The sequence below is a fragment of the Bos grunniens genome, chromosome X (genome assembly GCF_055505025.1).
Source record: "Bos grunniens cultivar Pamir isolate PY7600 chromosome X, Bosgru_T2T1.0, whole genome shotgun sequence".
Classification (NCBI taxonomy): domain Eukaryota; kingdom Metazoa; phylum Chordata; class Mammalia; order Artiodactyla; family Bovidae; genus Bos; species Bos grunniens.
In genome coordinates this window covers 29,942,471-29,961,204 of record NC_141194.1, presented here as the reverse complement: position 1 = coordinate 29,961,204, position 18,734 = coordinate 29,942,471, and the positions used below count along the sequence as shown (strand labels likewise).

General features: G+C 39.3%; 1 long non-coding RNA gene across 6 annotated transcripts in view; it reads left to right on the top strand.

The window, feature by feature from the left end:
• LOC147340089 (uncharacterized) overlaps nucleotides 1-18,734 on the top strand; it is a 144,148-nt gene that overhangs the window by 25,538 nt on the left and 99,876 nt on the right. For 5 of the 6 annotated variants that reach the window (XR_015158872.1, XR_015158873.1, XR_015158875.1 and 2 more), the window contains exon 2: nucleotides 1,098-1,151. This is a non-coding gene — a long non-coding RNA (uncharacterized LOC147340089). Of the gene's footprint in view, nucleotides 1-1,097; nucleotides 1,152-10,014; nucleotides 10,203-18,734 lie in introns of those variants that run through there. The other variant, XR_015158869.1, reaches the window with a different exon arrangement.

The following is an 18,734-nucleotide window of genomic DNA, read 5'->3' as shown; positions in this document are numbered from 1 at the left end:
ATTAAAAAAATTTCAGCCAGTAGCCTATCGATACTTTTGAAAAATTACAATAAAACTAAAATACTATGAAAATAAAGACATAAAATCCAAGCTTGTTTTATTAGATTCAAGAGCCATCAATTATATTTCAATAAATAGAATCAAAGCAAATATAAAAATCAAAAGAATTACAGAAATCACACATTTATGAAAGTATGCATGTAGGTGATTAATATAATTAATTAATATAATTGCTGTTATGCCTGTTTGTAATTCCACAAAAAACCCAAAAGTTGAGTGAAGTAATTTCTCAAACACCTATGTACATTTTAAATGAACATTATGTGTATATCAATATTTGAATTTTCAGTGTTACAAATGAGTTTTCACTTCTTGCTTGTTAACTAATCTAGAGACCACTACTCATGGGGCATGATGCATATCTAAAATGTTTATGTTTTGTTTTAATAACAATCATAGTAAAGAGACCAGTCTTATGTACAAATGGTGATGAAAGTAGAACAAGTTATTTTAAGGCAATTTCAGCAAGCTCTGGATATTATAATCCAAAGTGAACTAAGTAATGCTGTATTTGGGCTTCCCTGGTGCCACGGACAGTAAAGAATCTGCCTGTGATGCAGGAGACCCGGGTTTGATCCCTGGGTTGGGAAGATCCACTGGAGAAAGAAATGTCAACCCACTCCAATATTCTTGCTTGGAAAATCCCCTGGACAGAGGAGACTGGAGGGCTACAGTCCATGGGGTCACAAAGAGTCTGATACAACTGAGGGACTAACAATACTGTATTTACAGAATGTGTCTTCAATCTCTCCTCAGCACCTAGTTCTAATAGTTAATCTTATAAACTACAATTGAATTCAGATTATCTTTTTATGAAAGAGAGATTAAAGATTCATTAATTTCTTGCATGTGAATTTTTTTGAAGGAAAATAAAACCCAAAATGTTCTATCAGATTGATAAGGTATTCAGAGAAAACTTTTTGCAGAATTGTAATATTAAGAGCCTTGCCTAAGTCAATGATAATTGTTAAATTATGGAATATGTCATAAAAATATGTAAAACCTTTGTTCTTCCAAGGTTCTAACTTTCCTTTCAGTTTTCAGAGCTTGTCTGTCACTGAAAACCACATTGTACTGTGTCCTTGCATGGGGTAAGTACAGAACTTTGATCACAAATATACTGAAAATATAACACAAAATATCAAACTGTCTAATTTGTATCTTTAAAAAGTTGATTTAAACTGATTTCTGTTTTAATGTTTTTAAAGATTTTTATTTTTTGGCCATGCCATTAAGCATGTGTGATTGCAGGCACACCCTCTGCAGTGGAAGTGTGGAGTCCTAACCACTGGACCTCTAGGGAAGGTCCCCAAACTGGTTTCTTTTCTTGCAGAAACATTGAGAATTTATTCTGTAGTTCAGACATTCTCAGTAGAACTTTCTTCTTGGTTATCATCATACCCAGCATGCAATAATCATTGTTTACATTCAACTTATATGGTATCACAAAATATAGAGTATAATCTGAAATGTAATACATTAGCTTTTAGTAATTCTCAGATTTTACCACATCAGTAAGCAGACTGTTGAGTGCCACTGACATTATTTTCATGGCAGTGTTTTCTTGATGAAGGTAAACACGTTGATTTATGTTCTGGGGACATCTTAATCTGAGTAACTACTCAGAAAATTTTCTTATAATTGCAGTTGAGCCATCACAGTGTTACTTCTATTGGAAACCTAAACTTTCAGCCACATTGGTTGACAGTGTTTTATCCCTTGAAACATTTGTCTATGTAGTTTTATACAGTGCAGGGCTAGTCTTATTTTTAGTAGTGATGTTGAAAAAAATTCTTCCTTAGTATTTCCTTTATACTGAAATTGTATATGTGTAATAAACTGCTATTTTAACTGTTTGTTAGTACTGTCAAGTTGCACTGAAGAACATTTTGCAAGCTTTATGTTTTCTATGAATTGAAAGAAAGTGAAACTGTTAGTCACTCAGTCGTGTCCAACTCTTTGTGACCCCAAGGACTGTAGCCTACCAGGCTTCTCTGTCCATGGGATTTTCCAGGCAAGAATTCTGGCATGGGTTGCTATTTCTGTGAATTGGTCCTTAGCATAGTAGCCCATTCCTATCTTTGCTGTCTAGTTGCTAAGTCATGTCTGACTCTCCTGCCATCCTACCGTCTGTAGCCTGCCAGGCTCCTCTGTCCATGGAATTCTTCAGACGAGAATACTAGAGTATGTTGCTATTTCCTCCTCCAGGGGATCTTCCCAACCTTGGGAGGGATCGAATCCACATCTCCTGCGTTGGCAGGCAGATTCTTTACCACTGAGCTATCTGGGAAGCCTATTCCTGTCTTTGGAAAGTGATACTTGAGCTACCTTCTTTATCACTAACTCCAACCAGCATTCTAAGCAAAAACCTTTATTGCATCTCACTAATTCCTTGGCAGTAGTCAATGAATTTTCATTCTTAACAAACTTAAGGGATATTCTATAATAAGCAACTTGCATGGCACTAACATTTCAGTTCAGTTGCTCAGTCATGTCCAACTCTTTGCAACCCCATGGACTGCAGCATGCCAGGCTTCCCTGTCCATCACCAACTCCAAAATTACAACTTGCTGCTGAATAACCATTGACAGGAGAATGTTGGATCCAACCAAAAAAAGATAACCCATGTCCAAGAGCAAAGGAGAAGCCCCAGCAAGATGGTTAGGGGGGCAAAATCGCATTTAGAACCAAACCCCATACCCGCCAGAGACACTCGGAGGGCTCGAACAAACATTGTGTGCACCAGGACCCAGAGACCCCACAGAGACTGAGCCAGAACTGTGTTTGAGTGCCTCCTGTGGAGGTACAGGTCAGCAGTGGACTGCTGCAGGGGCAGGGGCTCTGGGTGCAGTAGACCTGGGTATGGCATAAGCCCTCTTGGAGGAGGTCGCCATTAAACCCACCATAGAACCACAAGAACTTACACAGGACTGGGGAAACAAACTCTTGGAGAGCACAAACAAAAGCTTGTGCACACCAGAACCCAGGAAAAAGTAGCAGTGACCCCACAAGAGACTGACCCAGACTTGCCTGTGAGTGTCCAGGAGTCTCCAGTAGAGGCGTGGGTTGGTGGTGCAGGGTTGGGGGCACTGAGTGCAGCAGTGCGTGCATGGGACGTTTTGAAGGATGTCACCATCATCTGCATTACCTCCACCATAGTTTATCCTAGGTCAAACAACAGGGAGTGAACACAGCCCCACCCATCAACAGAAAATTGTATTAAAGATTTACTGAGCATGACCCTGCCCATCAGAACAAGACCCAGTTTCCCCCTCAGTCAGTCTCTCCCATCAGGAAGCTTCCATAATCCTCTTATTCTTCTCCATCAGAGGGCAGACAGAATGAAAACCACAATCACAGAAAACTAACCAATCTGATCACATGGACCACAGCCTTGTCTAACTCAATGAAACTGTGAGCCATGCCATGTAGGGCCACCCAAGACAGACGGATTATGGTGGATAGTTCTGACAAAATGTAGTCCACTGGAGAAAAGAATGGTAAACCACGTCATTATTCTTGCCTTGAGAACCCCATGAACTAATGTTTATATGTGAAAATTGAATATATGCTTCTTTCAACTTTTTATTACAATACTGTTTCTTTCAGAGATTTTTTTTTTTTTTTTTTGGTCTTGAACTTATTTCCTTTTTTTAATTGAAGTACTGAAGATTGAAGATTTACAGTGTTTTAGTTTCAGATGTACAGCATGATTTGGGTTTTTGTGGGTTTTTTGCGGATTATATTCCATTATAGGTTATTATAAGATACTGGGTTTGTAATGCCCAGTGCTATACAGTAAATTCTTGTTGATTATCTATTTTGTGTAATTTGTATCTGTTAATCTCATCTGCTTAATTTGTCCCTCCCCACCTCCCTTTCCCCTTTGATAAGCATAAGTTTGCTTTTTTATGTTAGTGAGTGTTTCCATTTTGTATATAGATTCATTTGTATTACTTTTTAGATTCTACATAGGTGTCATCATTTAGTATTTTTTTCCTCTGGCTTGTTTCACTAAGCGTAGTACCTCCATGTCCATCCGCATTGCTGTAATTGGCAGTATTTCATTCTTTCTTATGGTTGAGTGATATTCCATTGTATACATACACCACTTCTTCTTAAGCTAGTCACTGACTGTTGGGCAGTTGGGCTGTTACCATATCTTAGCTATTGTAAACAGTGCTCCTACGAACACTAGGTTACATGTAGCCTTTTGAATTAGAGTTTTCATTTTTTCTGCATGTGTACCTAGGAGTGGAATTGCTGGATCATATGGTAATTCTATTTTTAGCATTTTAAGGAACCTCCATACTGTTTTCCATAGTGGCTGCACCAATTTACATTCCCACCAACAGTGTAGGAGGATTCCTTTTTCTCCACATCCTCACCAACATTTATTATTTGTAGACTTTTGATGATAGGCTTTCTAACCAGCATAAGGTAATACCTTATTGTAGTTTTGATTTGCATTTCTGTGATTAGTGATGTTGAGCATCTTTTCATGTGTTTTGGCCATCTGTATGTCTTCTTTAGGCTTCCCTAGGGGCTCATTCATAAAGAATCTGCCTGCCTATGCAGGAAACTCGTGTTCAATCTCTAGGTTGGGAAGATCCCCTGGAGAAGGAAAGGGCAACCCATTCCAGTATTCTTGCCTGGAGAATTCAATGGACAGAGGAGCCTGGCTGGCTACAGTCCATGGGGTCACAAAAGAGTTGGACACAACTTAGCGACTAAACAACTACAACATGTCTTTGGGAAAATGTCTATTTATGTCTTTTGCCAGTTTTTTTATTGCATTGTTTGGTTTTTTGTTTTTGTTTTTTTGCGATTGAGTTGTATGAGCTATTTGTATATTTTGGAAATTAAGTCCTTGCTGGTCACATTGTTTGCAAATATTTTCTCCCATTTCTGGGTTGTCTTTTGGTTTTGTTTATGGTTTCCTTTGCTGTGCAAAAGTTTTTAGTTTGATTAGGTCCCATTTATTTATTTTTGCTTTTATTTCTTTTGCTTTGGGAGACTGATATAAGAAAACAGTGCTACAATTTATATCAAAGAATGTTCTCCTATGTTCTCTTCTAGGAATTTTATGGTGTGTCATTTCTTACATTAGGTCTTTGAACTGTTTTGAGTTTATTTTTGTATAAGATGTAAGGGAAAGTCCCAATTTCATTCCTCTACATATAGCTGTCCAGCTTTCTCAACACTACTTGTTGAAGAGACTATCTTCTCTCCATTGTATATTCTTGCCTCCTTTGTCATAGATTAATTGACCATAGGCATGTGAGTTTGCTTCTAGGCTCTGTGTGTGTTCTATTAATTTTTGGGTCTGTATTTGTGCCAGTACCATGCTGCTTTGTAGTATAATCTGAAGTCTGGAAGGGTTGTACCTCCAGCTTTGTTCTTTTCCCTCAGGATTTTTTGGCAATTTCAGGTCTTTTGTGGTTCCATATAAATTTTAGTATTATTTGTTCTAGTTCTGTGAAAAATGTCATGGATATTTTTATAGAGATTGCATTCACTTCAGTTCAGTCGCTCAGTCGTGTCCGACTCTTTGCTACCCCATGAACTGCAGCACGCCAGGCCTCCCTGTCCATCACCAACTCCCGGAGTCCACCCAAACCCCTGTCCATCGAGTCGGTGATGCCATCCAACCATCTCATCCTCTGTCGTCCCCTTCTCCTCCTGCCCTCAATCTTTCCCAGAATCAAGGTCTTTTCAAATGAGTCAGCTCTTCACATCAGGTGGCCAAAGTATTGGAGTTTCAGCTTCAACATCAGTCCTTCCAATTAACACCCAAGACTGATCTCCTTTAGGATGGACTGGTTGGATCTCCTTGCAGTCCAAGGGACTCTCAAGAGTCTTCTCCAACACCACAGTTCAAAAGCATCAATTCTTTGGCACTCAGCTTTCTTTATAGTCCAACTCTCACATCCATGCATGACCACTGGAAAAACCATAGCCTTGACTAGACGGACCTTTGTGGGCAAAGTAATGTCTCTGCTTTTCAATATGCTATCTAGGTTGGTCATAACTTTCCTTCCAAGGAGTAAGCGTCTTTTAATTTCATGGCTGCAGTCACCATCTGCAGTGATTTTGGAGCCCAGAAAAATAAAGTCAGCCACTGTTTCCACTGTTTCCCCATCTATTTGCCATGAATTGATGGGACCAGACGCCATGATCTTCGTTTTCTGAATGTTGAGCTTTAAGCCAACTTTTTCACTCTTCTCTTTCACTTTCATCAAGAGGTTCTTTAGTTCTTCCTCACTTTATGCCGTAAGGGGGGTGTCATCTGCATATCTGAGATTGCACTAAATCTGTAGATTTCTTTGGATAGAATGGCCATTTTAACTATATTAATTCTTCCAATCCAAGAGCATGAAATATCTCTCCATTTCTTTCAATCACCTTCAGTTTTCTTTATTATTCTTTTATAGTTTTCAATATATAGATCTTTCAGCTCCTTGCTTAAGTTCATTCTTAGGTATTTTATTTTTGATATAATTTTGAATGGACTTTTTTTTTTTTTTACTTTTTCTGCTAGTTCATTATTAGTGTATAGAGATGCAGTTTGTGTGTACTCAGTCATGTCCAACTCTTTGTGACCCCATGCACTGTAGCCTGCCAGGCTCATCTGTCAATGGGATTCTCCAGACAAAAATAATGGAGTTGGTTGCTGTTCCCTTTTCCAGGGGATCTTCCTGACCCAGGGATCGAACCTGTATCTCCTGCATTGGCAGGTAGATTCTTTAGCACTGAGTTTACCTGGGAAGCCCATAGAAATGCAGTAGATTTTTGTATATTAATCTTGTGTCCTGCTACCTTGGTGAGCGTATTAGTTTTTTTAAATTAATTAATATATTTGGCTGAGACAGGTCTTAATTGCAGTACCTGGGGTCTTCATTGTGTCATGTGGAATCTTTTGTTGTAGCATGAGGGCTCAGTAGTTGTGACATGTGGACTTAGTTGGTCCATGCCATGTAGGATCTTAGTTCCCCAACCAGGAATCAAACTGCATCCCCTGCATTGCAAGGCAGATTTGTAATCACTGGACCACCAGGGGAGTCCCTGGATGCATTAGTTCTAATAGTTTTTTTAATTAAAATTTTTTATTTTTAGAATTTTATATTGAAATATAGTTGATTTACAATATTGTCTTAGTTTCAGATATATAGCAAAGTGATTTAGTTATCCATATACATATATCTATTCTTTTTCAGATTCTTTTCCCACATAGATTATTACAGAGTAGTGAGTAGAGTCTCCTGTGCTATATAGCAGGTCCTTGCTAATTATCTGTTTTATATATAGTAGTGTATATATGTTAATCCCAGCTTCCTAATTTTTTTTTTATGGCTCAGTAGTATTTTGCTGTGTATATTTTTATTTTTTTTTTTTTTAAATTTTATTTAATTTTTAAACTTTACATAATTGTATTAGTTTTGCCAAATATCAAAATGAATCCACCACAGGTATACATGTGTTCCCCATCCTGAACCCTCCTCCCTCCTCCCTCCCCATACCATCCTTCTGGGTCGTCCCAGTGCACTAGCCCCAAGCATCCAGTATCGTGCATCAAACCTGGACTGGCATCTCGTTTCATACATTATATTTTACATGTTTCAATACCATTCTCCCAAATCTCCCCACCCTCTCCCTCTCCCACAGAGTCCATAAGACTGTTCTATACATCACTGTCTCTTTTGCTGTCTCGTACACAGGGTTATTGTTACCATCTTTCTAAATTTCATATATATGCGTTAGTATACTGTATTGGTGTTTTTCCTTCTGGCTTACTTCACTCTGTATAATAGGCTCCAGTTTCATCCACCTCATTAGAACTGATTCAAATGTATTCTTTTTAATGGCTGAGTAATACTCCATTGTGTATATGTACCACAGCTTTCTTATCCATTCATCTGCTGATGGGCATCTAGGTTGCTTCCATGTCCTGGCTATTATAATTTATCCTTTTCCCTTACCTCCTTTCCCATTTGGTAACCATAAGTTTGTTTTCTAAGTCTGTGAGTTTGTTTCTGTTGTGTAAATAAGTTGACTTGTATTGTTTTTTAAGATTCCACATGTAAGTGATATTATATGGTACTTGTCTTTGTCTGACTTTACTTAAAATGGTAATCTCTAGATCTTTCCGTGTTGCTGCAAATAGCATTATTTCATTCCTTTTTAATGGCTTGGCTGAGTAATATTCCTTTGTATATATGTACTTGTGTGTGTGTGTGTGTATACACCGTATTTTCTTTCTCCATTCATCTGTTGATGGACATCTAGTTGATGTCCTGGCTATTTTATATTGTAAAGAATGCTGCAGTGAACATTATGTATATGTATGTGTTAGTTGCTCAGTTATGTCTGACTCTTTACGACCTCATGGACTGTAGCCTTCCTCTGTCCATGGGATTCTTCAGGCAAGAAAGCTGGAATGGCTTGTGTAGTGAACATTGGGGTGCATCTGTTTTTCCAAGTATGGTTTTTTCCAGTTATATGCCCAAGAGTGGGATTGCTGGATCATATGGTAAAGAGTCTGTCTGCAGTGTGGGAGACCCGAGTTTGATCCCTGGGTCCAGAAGATCCCCTGGAGAAGGACCTGGCAACTCACTCCAGTACTCTTTCCTGGAAAATCCCATGGATGGAGGAGCCTGGTGGGCTACAGTCCATGGGGTCACAAAGAGTCAGACATGACTGAGTGACTTCACTTTCATTTTTCACATGGTAGTGCTAGTTTTAGTTTTTCAAGGAAACTTGATACTGTTCTCCAGTTGGCATTCCTACCAACAGTGTAGCAAGATTCCCTTTCTCCACACCCTCTCCAGCATTTATTGTTTGTAGACTTTTTGATGATGGCCATTCTCACTAGTGTGAAACCTCATTGTAGTTTTGATTTGCATTTCTCTAATAATTAGTGAAGTTGAGCATCTTTTCACATGCTTTTTTAACCATCTCTGTGTTTTCTTTGAGAAACATATACTTAGATCTTCTGCCTGTTTTTTGATTGGGTTGTTTGTTTTTTAGTTCTAATAATTTTTGTGTGGAGACTTTAGGGTTCTCTATATAGAATATCACGTCACCTACAATAGTGACAGTTTTACCTCTTCCCTTCCACTTTGGGTATCTTTTATATTATTTATTTTTATTTTTTTGGTCTCATTGCTGTGGCTAGGACTTCAGTACTCTGTTGATTAGGAATGGGAAGAATGGACATCCTTGTCTCCTTGAATGTAACAGGGAGGTTTTCAGCTTTGAATATTGTGTTGAATATTATGTTGGCTGTGGGTTTGTCATAAATGGCTTTTATTATGTTGAGATATGTTCCCTCTCTACCCACTTTGATAAGTTTTTTTTTTTTTATCATGAATAGATGTTGAATTTTGTGAAATGCCTTTTCTGCATCTGTTGACATGATCATGTGTTTTTTTTTCCTTTCCTTTGTTGATGTAGTATATCACATTGATTGATTTGCCTTTGATAAGGCAAGCAGCATCACTAGCACAGAGCTTAGTACTTAGTAAATGGTGATTTTTATCACAATTAGTTCATGATTATTTAGTGTTACCCTTCAGGAGACTAAAATTCCTTTATTTGGGGATGTTCATTACAAATGCGTGTGTGCACACAGATATGCATGTACTCATAAATGCCCATGTACACACTTGCCCTCAAATACACTCATACTCATATGTCACAGACATTTTGTTTGGATTCAGCCAACTCTTTCTAGAGCACATGTTCTTTTGAATTCATAATCACTTGAAGGCCCAGAGAAGAGGGAGTTAGATTGGTTTGAGGGTAGAATAGGATGAAATGAGAAGCTCCCAAATTGGGAACTATCAAAAGGCCAAGACCAGGATTTGATTCTGCCCCAAATTTCTGTGCATTTAACGTGATTGATTTTTCTGTTCCTTTGTTAAAAGTGTCACTTGTTTCTTTTGATCCTGCCAGAGGTATTACATTTGGCAGAAGCCATGGAAGAAAGTATATCAGAGAAGTGAGAACTGTTGTCGTCAACTAACCTTCACAGATGATGTTTCTCAAACATTCAGCTGACCTTCACTACCTTTTCATGAATAACTTACACTTATAAAATTGTATACACAGTGTGATAAAGGTTTCTTTTAAAAAAAAAAAAAAAACAACCCAGTATAGATGTCTACAGAAAGAAAATGGTTATTTTTGACTGGTGAAATTATGAGTATTTTCCAAGTTTCTCCTAACAGTATGTATTTTTAAAAATAATCAGAAGCAGCCAAGTGGTGTTTCTATCTTTCTTTCTTTCTTTTCTTTTCTTTTTTTTACAAAGAAAGAAAATAACCTACTCTTAGTAATATGAAGGGGCTTGTTCTTCTGTGCTTTCATTGTCATCATGAGGGATGTGGAGGAATGGAATTTATTGGTTTTGGGGTTGTTTTGAGAATTTCTCTTTTGGATTTTATCTCGACATTCTCTGAAAAACACTTACATGAATTTACTACTCAGATTGCTTCACTGGTTTATTATTAGACCATCCTCCTCTAAACTTGGCCGGAAATCAAAGGCCCATCCAGATAAGAATCTCCACAATGTGCATTTTTCAGAGCAAGTCAGAAGCTGTTTTGTTTTAACACTCAAAGAAAGCTTTTGTATTTTCAATTTCAAGTGCTCTGCAGTAAACCAACAGTCTGTATAGATTATACAAAAGGGTCATATGTTGGTTTGACCTAGCTTCTAGGGGGGAAAAATCACCATGGAGGAACAGCACCTATTTAAACAATGAACTGACAGCTGCTGGCCCATTACATCCCTCCATGAAGCCAACTCCTGCTCTTTCCAATTTCACTGGGATCTGTAGATACTACTCTCTGTGGCTGAGCTGGTGATGATGGGCTGTGTTGAGTAGCACCTGCACTTATAAGAGCAGTACCTTTTATCGAAAAATTCTCACATCACGTCCTTTATATGGAAGAAAAACAGTGCCAGCTTGGAAAGGGAGAAGAAAATCTATACCTATTTTCAAGTTCCAAATTGACATTTAAGTACTTGTAGAGATAGAACTAAAAACTTGGAGCTCTTGATTTCGACTCTATTCTCATGGCATTCTCAGGAGTATCAGGATCCACCCTTTGCTGAATTTTAAACCAAATAGTTAGACCTCACAGCTTGCTAAGTTAAATGCTTATTTAACGATGTCTGCCTTAAAAAAAAAAATCTTTGTGGTGACAGTCGTAAAGAAGCAACATGAAAGAATGTTTTCTTCAGCTTCTGCTTCAGGGAACCATAATTCTCTTCATTTTTTTTTTTCTTGTATTAGATCAGGTGTCCATAATCATCCACCCCTTTGAACAGCCCAGGGCTTTGGTCCAGGGTTCTGTTGGAGGAGAGTAAAAAGTCCGAGGTGAAGACAAGCCTTTGATTCTTTTTATCAAGGTCTTTCCTCACCTTTGATTTGATTCCCTGCTGAATTGCTCTTTTCCTTCAGTCTCTTAGTATGTCTTCCTTTGGGGTCTCTGGTTTAGATAGTTGGTTGATGTTTCCATCAGTATTTCGGGCTACTGCTCGCCCTGATCACGCCTCAGATCTGCCACATATTTTTTTATTTTATTTTTTACCGCACCACACAGCATGTGGGATGTTAGTTCCCTGACCAGGGATCAAACCCACACCCCCTGTAGGAGAAACGTGGAGTCTTAACCACCGAACTGTCATTTTATTCCCTCAGATCTGCCAAATGTTGCTTGCTTTCTCAGTTCTGAAGCCCGTCACCTCCCTTTACCTCTGATCCTGAATAACTGCCCCTCTACATTCCTAGACACACCTCTAACCCGCCCCTGCCTCTGCCTAGGCTGAGCCTAACTAAGTTTCAGCTTGACTAGTTTGAACTGAGCCAGACAGTCAATTCAATTTACATTAAAAAAAATAAGCCCCACTAGTTCTTCAGTGCAATTGATTTAATTTTTTCATAGTTAATGAGCAATTTTTTATTAATTGTGGTGATAAACTTTGTTTTTTTTAAGATATTTTATTTATTTATTTATTTTTTAATTTTACATTTTATTTTATTTTTAAACTTTACATAATTGTATTAGTTTTGCCAAATATATTTATTTTTTGACTGCACTGGGTCTTTGTTGCTTTCTGTAGTTGTGAGTGGGGGCTTCTCTAGTCGTGATGCTCAAGCTTCTCATTGTGGTGGCTTCTCTTCTTGTGGAGCACGGGATGTAGGGTGTATGGGCTCTAGTGGTTGTGGCACAGGAGATGAGTAGTTGTGGTTTGTGGGCTCTAGAGCACAGGCTCAGTAGTTATGGTACATGGGCTTAGCTGCCCCACAGCATGTGGGATCTTCCTGGATCAGGGATTGAACCTATGTCCCCTGCACTACAAGGCAGATTCTTAACCCTGGTTAAGCTCATGAGCAAATTTTTGATTGCACAAAATGATAAAGTCAAAACATAAAATTGGTCCTGTCTCACACGGCATCCTTTTTGTTAGCTTCTCCCCCACTAGAAGGATGCTACATAAATTTGGTAGATGTAGTGAGTAAGCATTTTTAATTTAAAGTTTCATAGTGTGACTTCTAACTGGAAAGAGGCTACCTCCTTTCATCAGATGGAGAGGACAGTAGAGGCAATAGTTTAATAGGCACGTCAGGGGAAACTTAAAATCCATGCTATGGTACCTTCAGTAAGTCATCTTTTCATCGCCTAAAGTCATCTGAAACCCCGTTCACATATTCTGTTTAGTAGCTATTGGCTTTTGAACTCTTCTTCTTCAGGACAGGTGTTGATGTATTAAGAAAAGGCATGTCTCCTCTTTTATTTGTGCCTTTCACAACAATATCTGGCACCAAACTCAGGGCCTAGCAAGTCTCCCAAAGTCACTGAATTGAATTCATGGTTGACCTGAAGAAGGGAGAGGCTTACACTAAAAGATACAGATTCATGCACTTTTTTGGGTGGTAACACAGGAATGAAAGATGTTATAGTACCTGAGCGGAAATGCCTCAAAGGGAACCTTCAACAACTCAGAATAGATCGATGTCGTGTCACTTTGACTGTGGGGAAAGCACATCAAATAGGTTTAGTATTCAAAGAGCCACTTAGAACATTAAAGCTTCTACTAAGTAAATCCAGCATAATATGTTTACCAAAAAAGTCATAAGGCATCAGATGGCAGAGTAACATGGTAAGATTTATTAGACCTACTTCCTCCATCCAGAATGAGATGAACTGTGGAGCAGTTTTATCTGGACATGGAGAGTACCCAGCCTTGTCTGTATCAGACAGAAACATTCAAAGCAATGAGATAAATGCAAATGCTACGAAGCATTCTCTATGTATCATCAGAATATAGAGCAACATAAGTTATAAGAAAAAAATTCTGAACAAAGTCTGAACTACTACCGCTGTCAAAATGCTGACATTGATTTTATTCACTTCTTGAGATCTAAATTGGAAAATCAAAAAGGATCAGATTGCACACAGGTCTTATGATATGCTGTAATCAGAGACAACATAGGGCTAGAACTACAACGCATAATGGAAGATCTTGAAGGATGGAATTTGCTGATTCTGGGATTGATAAATAAGCTGCCATTATCAGAGTGAGTTTTGTCCCACAACTTAGTGATTTATTGCTCGTGTTGCCAATTCACAGATCATTGTCATGTTACTCAGACAAATCTGAAGCTTGGTAAAGAATAATGAAAAGGAAAGACCTAAACTTACAAAATTATGTGCACATAAACAAAGGGAAGGCTAATTCACTATCAAGTGGCTTTTATCTTTACTTAAAAAATACAGAGGAACAAAGAAGCAATTCTTCTCTGTGGTTATACATACAAACAGGTTGCTTAAAATTTTAAAGAAATTAAGTTTCATAGAGAAATGTGTTCATAAAGAAAATAGAGATGCTGCAGTGGTATCGGAGAGCACGTCAGATGGTTCTCTGTTAGTTAATGCACTAGGGTCAGGAATCTGTAAACTACTAAGAGGGTTGTTTTTTTGTTTGTTTGTTTGTTTGTTTTTTAATGTTCTCTTTCCCTTTCCCCTTTAAAAAAGTTGAAGTATGTTGATTTACAATGTTGTGTTACTTTTAGGTGTACAGCAAAGTAATTGCATACTACATACATATGTATCTTCTGTTACAGATTATTACAAAATACTGAGCATATTTCCCTGTACTATACAGTAGCTCTTTGTTGGTTATCTATTTTATATATGGCAGTGTGTATCTGTTAATCCTAAACTCCTAATTTATCCTCCACCCCCTCTAATAAGAGGGGTTTTGACATTTGTATATATGGTTGCAAAAGTTTTTTTTAGAAGAATGGGAACTCATGACATGTGACAATTATAGGAAGAGTTCGACACACAGCCACGCCTATGCATTTCCAGATGACTTTCATGCTACAACAGCAGAGTTTAGTTGGGAGAGACCATATGGTCTGAAAATACTAAATCCATTTACTATCTGGCCCTTTATGGGAAAAAGTTGGCAACCCCTGTATTGTAACAATCCGTCTATGGGGTCACACAGAGTCAGACACGACTGAAGCGACTTAGCATAGCATAGCATAGCATAGCATGACATTGTTTAGTCACTCAGTCCCGTCAGTTGTGTCCGACTCCTGGTGATTTCATGAACTGTAGTGCACCAGGCTTCTCTGTCTTTGACCATCTCCTGGGGCTTGCTCAAACTCATGTCCATTCAATGATGCCATCCAACCATCTTGTCCTCTGTCACCCGCTTCTCCTCCTACCCTCAGTCTTTCTCAGCATCAGGGTCTTTTCCAGTGAGTCAGCTCTTCACATCAGGTGGACATATCTAAACCTAGAAAGAGGACATGTTTAGAAAGAGACTGGCACTTCATATAACTTTACATCTGAAGAAAAATATATCTACTACACAGATACACTTATCTCTATGTACACACAAAGAGGCTCCCATAGATGACCCATAAAGGCAGCTAATACATCTCATGGGTGCTTTTGATAGCAGAGTAAATTCACATATTGCTGGGAAAGCTACTTATGAGAAGAGATTAGCATTTGGAACAGAGTCCCTTGTTGGTTTTCTCTGTTCTCTTTATGGCTGGAATAAATGGGCTGGATTGGACTGAGCTGTTTCACAAGACCTATACAGCAAGCAGAAATACCAGCATTAGGTCTTTTCAAACTTAAATAGATTGAATGTTACCAGTACCAATGAGAACCTAATAATTCCTAGCAACTTGCAACATTAAAAAAAAATTAGCAGCCTCCTTGACACCATCTTACTCCCACACTCGAGGATGCACATAAGGTTGTATGTTTTCTGATTACTTGAGGACTTGGCCAGAGAGAAAATAGAGCAGGCACCAGAAAATATATTGTTGAATTTCCTGGTTATGGCTTTCTTATTTTAGACAGCTCAAGTATAAATGCAATCTTGACCTTTATATGTGTGAAAAATATACAATACAAGCAATAAACAAGCAGCCAAGCATTATATTTCTAATTGAGTCTGCTACTGTCTTGTAGCATGTTGATTTGCTAAATATAATTTGTAGTGTTGCTATTAGGCAGAAAGTCACTGCCCACAAGCAGGATCCCTGAGTAAAACTGTCCTGTAAAATAAAATCTTTAATACAGAAACAAATACATTAAAAAAAATATTGTTGTCTGCACGAATGACCCTGGGAATAAAACAATTAGTGCATGGATGAAATTGATAAGTCATTGGCTAATATGGAATGCTAGCAATTTCTATTGGAATTTTATCAGGTTGGAATAGTGTGACACCTCTCTGGGACCCAATTAAGAGGCAAGCAGCTGTGGGAAGCAAGGATTAGAAACCCTCTATTTTTCTTGGGATGAAGAAGGAGGTTTGTGCTTGGAGGACTCTGGACAAAGTGGTTGATTGCAAAAAAAGGCCACAACCCATGCCCCCCATTTCTACCTGTACATCCTTTGCAAGTTAACTTTACTTCTCCTCCCACAAGTTAAAGTGTTAGCTGCTCAGTCATGTCCGACTATTTGTGACCCCATGGACTGTAGCCCACCAAAATCCTCTGTCCATGGAATTCTCCAGGCAAAAATACTGGAGTGGGTTGCCATTCCCTTCTCCATGGGACTTTCCCGATGCAGTAATTGAACCTAGATGTCTTGCATTGTAAGCAGATTCTTTACCGTTTGAGCCACCAGGGAAGCCCTGGATCTAGTTCCCTGACCAGCAATCAAACCTTGGCCCTCTGTATTGGGAGCTTAGAGTTTTAACCACTGGACCACCAGGGAAGTCCCTCCCATCAAGAGGTTGCATCTATTTTCCCACCCCTTGAACCTGAGCTTGGCCATAGGATACAACAGAATCTTTTTTTAAAATGTTAATTTTATACTGGAGTATAGTTGATTAACAATGGTATGTACGTTTCAGCTATACAGCAAAGTGACTCAGTTATCCATATACATATATCCATTCACTTTCAGGTTGCTTCCCCATGTAGTTTATTACAGAATATTGAGTAGAGTTCCCTGTGCTATCCAGTAGGTCCTTATTGATTATCTGTTTTATATATAGTGGTGTGTTTTGTTAATCCCAGACTCCTAAGCTATCCCCCCCCCCCCAACCTTTCCTGTTTTCTATGAGAATTGTCACTAGCCCCTGCCCTGTGAAGCTGCCCTCTCTTTGCCACCCTGAGTTAACTGTGTGAAGAAGCTCAAGCTAGCCTCTGGAGTCCATGGAACAGAAATGAGCCATCCCACCTGTGGCCCTGAGACCAGCCAACCTGCCAACTACTAGACAGGTGACTGAGACCATACTAGGCAGCCCAGACTGGAAGAACCTCTCAGCTGACACCCAGAATCAGGAGAATGAACCAATGCTTATTAGTTTAATCCACTAAATTTTTTTAAGTTAATTAATTTATTTTAATTGGAGGCTAATTACTTTACAATATTGTAGTGGTTTTTGCCATACATTGACATGAATCAGCCATGGGTGTACATGTGTTCCCCATCCTGAACCCCCCTCCCACGTCCCTCCCCATCCCATCCCTCAGGGTCATCCCAGTGCACCAGCCCTGAGTACCCTGTCTCATGCATTGAATCTGGACTGGCGATCTATTTCACATGTGGTAATATACATGTTTCAATGCTATTCTCTCAAATCATCCCACCCTAGCCTTCTCCCACAGAGTCCAAAAGTCTGTTCTTTACATCTGTGTCTCTTTTGCTGTCTCACATATAGGGTCATCGTTACCATCTTTCTAAATTCCGTATATATGCATTAATACACTGTATTGGTGTTTTTCTTTCTGACTTACTTCACTCTGTATAATAGGTTCCAGTTTTATCCACCTCATTAGAACCAATTCAAATGTATTCTTTTTAATGGCTGAGTAATACTCCATTGTGTATGTACCACAACTTTCTTATCCATTCATCTGCCGATGGACATCTAGGTTGCTTCCATGTCCTGGCTATTGTACAGTGCTGTGATGAACATTGGCATACATGTGTCTCTTTGAATTCTGGTTTCCTCGGTGTGTATGCCCAGCAGTGGGATTGCTGGCTTGTATGGCAGTTCCATTTCTAGTATTTTAAGGAATCTCCACACTGTTCTCCATAGTGGCTGTACTAGTTTGCATTCCCACCAACAGTGTAAGAGGGTTCCCTTTTCTCCACACCCTCTCCAGCATTTTAATGGCTTGTTATGCAGCAAAAGTTAGAGTAGGTGCTGAGGTCCTGGGTCCTGAGTGGTTCCTGCATGGGAGGTCCAACCAACCACATTGCTTTTGCCCAGAATGTGCCTGACCATGAGGGCTGTTACATACAAGTCCTCTGAAGGCTGATGGGTGGCACATGGATTGCTGGGGCTTGTTTATGGGGCCCAGGGTTACCTTAGGTCACACGGGATGATGCAGAGTCCTAGGGGACCTTCTAGTGCTGGCAGCCGCTTCGGTGAAGGTTCTTAAAATGCTGGTTGCTGTGGGCTTCCTGCTGGAATGGCTCAGGTCAGAAGCTGGGGCAGCCCCTGGAACTTCCCACCAGCTGAAGACTCCACAGCCTCTAAGGGCCCTCTGATATTTACATAACTTTGCTGGACTTGTCCTGACTCTAGGGAGAATTTTTGAGATAGTCCCAGAAACTCCAAGGACAGGGACAAAGACATAAACCCATGTGTAGGCTTGGGGTGGGGGTGGGATACCAGGGTCTCTGGAGGCAAATGGTGCTGATGAAGGGATTTGGCAGGCCTCAGAGGGCACGCATTTTCATTGATGGTCTGGGTGGATTTGGCCACAAATTAGCTCTGCATCCTGACCAATAAATAAACAAGTTGACTTTTTTTAGGTCTCAGTTTCCAAATCTATTTAGTAGGGAGAACTAGATATGATGGTACTTGACTGTCTTTGCTGGGATTCATCTCCCAGACTTTGCACCGTGTCTTCCTCCAGACCTCACTTGGTTTGACTTTGTGTTGTCATCCCTGGACCCAGTTGTGATTTTGAGAAAGAAGTGAGGCAGGCGCATTTCAGGATGAGGATATGAGCCATGTGCACAGATTTTATTCAGAGCTTGCCCAACTGATGTTAAGTGACTTCTGACAGGAGTCTGGCTAAAAGAGACCAAGGAATTGCTGGGGGTGGGGGAAGAGGGAGCAAGCAGCCCAAAAGGAAGTCTGGGAAGAGGGCCTGATCTATTATTTTGCCT